The sequence below is a fragment of the Falco cherrug genome, chromosome 3, assembly GCF_023634085.1.
Source record: "Falco cherrug isolate bFalChe1 chromosome 3, bFalChe1.pri, whole genome shotgun sequence".
Lineage (NCBI taxonomy): Eukaryota > Metazoa > Chordata > Aves > Falconiformes > Falconidae > Falco > Falco cherrug.
Window position 1 is genome coordinate 33749712 of NC_073699.1, and position 3574 is coordinate 33753285.

The following is a 3574-nucleotide window of genomic DNA, read 5'->3' on the forward strand; positions in this document are numbered from 1 at the left end:
GAGAGTCCTGCAGAGTTGTATCTGGCCTAGCACAGGAGCTGTAGGAAGCTATGAATTCGGTAAAGCTGCAGGTTTTGAGGAGAAGAGACCACGCCAACAAATCTACACTGTTACACAACTTGGCGTGAAAGACAACAAACCCATGAGTGGGTCTATGCTACCAACTTTTGAAGTAAGAATTCAGGACAAACAACACACACTGCTATGGGAGTTCAGAGGCATCAGAATTCAAATCCTACACCTTAGTCATCAGCTCCCTGTATAAAAATGGTCAAACAGCTCAATGTTCAACATCTAGAGAAAAAAAAATAGTTGATGCTCTGTTGGTACAGTAAATTCTAGAGTATGTAATATCATTATTAGTCCTGCATACCACCTGGCAGCCACTGAGGCAACAGTGCCACACCACTAAGCAGTTACCACAATACCATTAAAGCTGTGTGACAAATATCTGGTAGGTGTTAAAGAGTCACTGTAAGGTTTAAATAGTAACATTTCAGTAAAATCAGTTAATTCAAAACACACTGATTCTCAAGAGATATGTAATCACTGAACAAAACAACAAGTTAGAGAAAGGAGTGAATATAGTTCAAGAGATGTTTTAAAGTTAGAAATACTACAGCATTTAGAAAGCTTCACTGGAAAGAAACTAGCAAGGAAGAGGAAACAAACAACAAAAGCAAACCTTTTACACATTGGAAGATACAAATGTGCCAGCTATCTCTGAAAGAATTGTTGTATTGTCACGGTAAAAGTGAACAAGAACATATGACCAAACTAAATTTCAGAAAATGTTATTCAGCAGCTTTCACTGATGAGGTGCAATCCCTATACCAGACCTGTTTTTGTTTGAATAATAGTAAGAATATTTGAATAATAAGAAGAAAGTGGTTTACAAGACTAGGAAGCAGCCAGGAAACTGCAGTGACACTTTCATGTCTCATCACCTAAACATATAATTTAAGGCAGGCTACCTGCATTTTACAAGGAAAGTAAATTGGCTTAATAAGCTATCACTCCACTTCATAAAATCCTACTTTAGTTTGCATGATGTTTATTTACAAGTTTAGGAAGAGTTTAAGAATGGCTTAACTGAAACGTTAAAAGCATCTGATCTCTGGTTTAAAGTGTGTCAAGGGGTTTAAAGTGCAGAAAATACCTGGTTTTAGAAAAATCTTCTCAGGTAACATAAGAAATTATAAGACTGTAATTCTAACATTTGCAGGAGGTAAAGTAATTAACAACCATAACACCTAGAAAAGCATAATCTGAAAGAGTCTAACTAGCACTAGTATTCTTTAAAGATAATAGTCTCAATAATCTCTTATGGAAAAACCTACAAGGCAATTTAAGAGCTGACAGCCATAATGTACACTTTCATAGGTTTGGCCAAGTGGCATAACATAGAGCTCAGTAGAAACCCGAGTCCTCATTTTAAACTTGCATGCCAATGAGTTTCTGCCACCCAAACTACCTTGTCAAAAGAAATGCACAGCACCTGATGATAAAGCTAAAAAATAGTCCAAGAGACTTTTGACACAGAAGGCTTCTAACAAAAAGAAAAAAAATAATCGTAGATCAGGGGTAAAATATCAACATGGACATAACACAGACAAACGTTTCGGTTAAGGGCAAAAGTTTAATGATAAATCACCTCAATATTCTGTTTAGATACTGTTTCCCAGGGGTAGTTGACTGTGGTACTATTTCACCAGTTCTATGCAAGTTAAGCTTGCAGTCCCTAAGAATATCTGAAATGACACTTTCTGCTCTGATAGTCTCTGAGTTTTGGACTCTGCTGAATCATTTATTTATGAACTGAAAAAAGGAACAAGTAGAAAATCAAGAAATATTGGAGGACAGACAGTTAGGTCAATCAGGATCAGAGAGACAGGCAAGAACTCAAGAAGTGTAGACTATAAATGAATGGGAAAACACGGTACCAGAAAATAAAATAAAATTGGATAAATGCAGGGAAATTGAAAGTATAAACATAATAATAGGGTTTACAGGATTCATACAGTTTCTTGTGATGGATGATTTGTCATAGGAGGTTGTGATCACAAAAGTCAAGCCAATAGGGTATTTAAGACATAGAATGATGACAACAATACAGAGAATATTTAAGTACAGCTATATAAAGCTGAGAAATAGTCTCATTTAGGATATGGTCTATATTTCTGGTCACCCTAGCTTAAAACGGACTGAAATTGCAAGTTATGAGGGACTAAACAGACAAGTAAAGATGAAGAAAACGCACAATGATGGGAATCATTTATTTTAGGAGAAGCACAGGAAGGAAAATATAGAAAGATATCTAAGTGAACATTTAAAAGGTCAAAGGATACTTAAAGTTATAAAACATGGAGATTTAACAGATTATGATTCTACAGAAACATTTCTGACAGCTCGTATTTACTTTTCTGTATGTTTTAAATTAATCATTTCCTGTTACAAAAAATATCCTGAGTTCCCCCGGTCCATTTAAATTCCACAGGTTTTCTGATGCTAAAACCTCTTAACTAGCTGTAGACATACCTCCAAAAGCTTCCACTGTTTTGCAAAGATAAATGGCAAACAATTACCCATATTCGTCACTTGAGAAGCAAGCTGATTGCCCAGTAGGAAGACATTTGCTCTCCAACTGTTGGCTGATGTTAATTGTGGGCAACTGGAAGCTGACTTGGGAGTCCAAGTGGACAACCTTGCTGCTTGGGAGCTGCGTAGCACAAGGAGAAACAGGTATTTTGAGCCGTACCTCAAATGTGTGTGACTGGAGTCATGCACATAGGGCTTCTCCATACCTGTCCTCTGCTATTCCTTTCCAGAAAATTCAGCATAACAGAGTAGAAAGTCTTTGGACTTTACAATTTCATTATTTTATCTACAGGCCCCTTTCCATCCCCTCCAAAGAAGGGTGGGTTTTAAAGCATCTGTGGCATGTAGAAAAGGAATGTTTTTGTGCCTTTTTAACTATAAAAAATGATGCACATGCTGGTTTCCCGAAGGACAGCACAATGCTAGCCGAGATGGAAGCCTGCTGAATGGCCTTGAAAATCCCAGGTGTTTTTTCTTTTACTCAAAATTCTAGGAAGTTTATTTCTTCTTTTTATCCAAAAGTTGCTTTCACGTATAAGATGAATCTCTGTCGCATTTAATGTTCCTCATGCTATGCATTTGGTTAGGGGCATTAGTGCCTAATGAAGGCTAGGGCAGAGGGACACGACTGCCGGGGTGGGCTGGGGGCTCCTCAGGCCTCACCGGCCCGACCCAGCCTCACCTGCGGCCCCCACCTGCGCCCCGCCCGCGCGGCCCGGGGACCCCCCTCGATTCGGCCAGGGGCTGTCAGTCCCGACCTCAGCTGTCACCGGGCAGGGGAACCGGCAGCTCCCGGGGGTGCCGAAGCGTGGTCCTGGGCCGAGAACGGGTGAAAGAAGGAGACGCCAAGCGCGGCTGGTGGGAAACCAGGGACCTCCCCGAGGCCGGGCAGGCCCCCGCCCCACGCTGCCCCAGGCCGCCGCGCCTGCGCGCCGGGCCCCAGCTGCAGTGGCTGCCCGCCTCCGGCAGCCGGCGC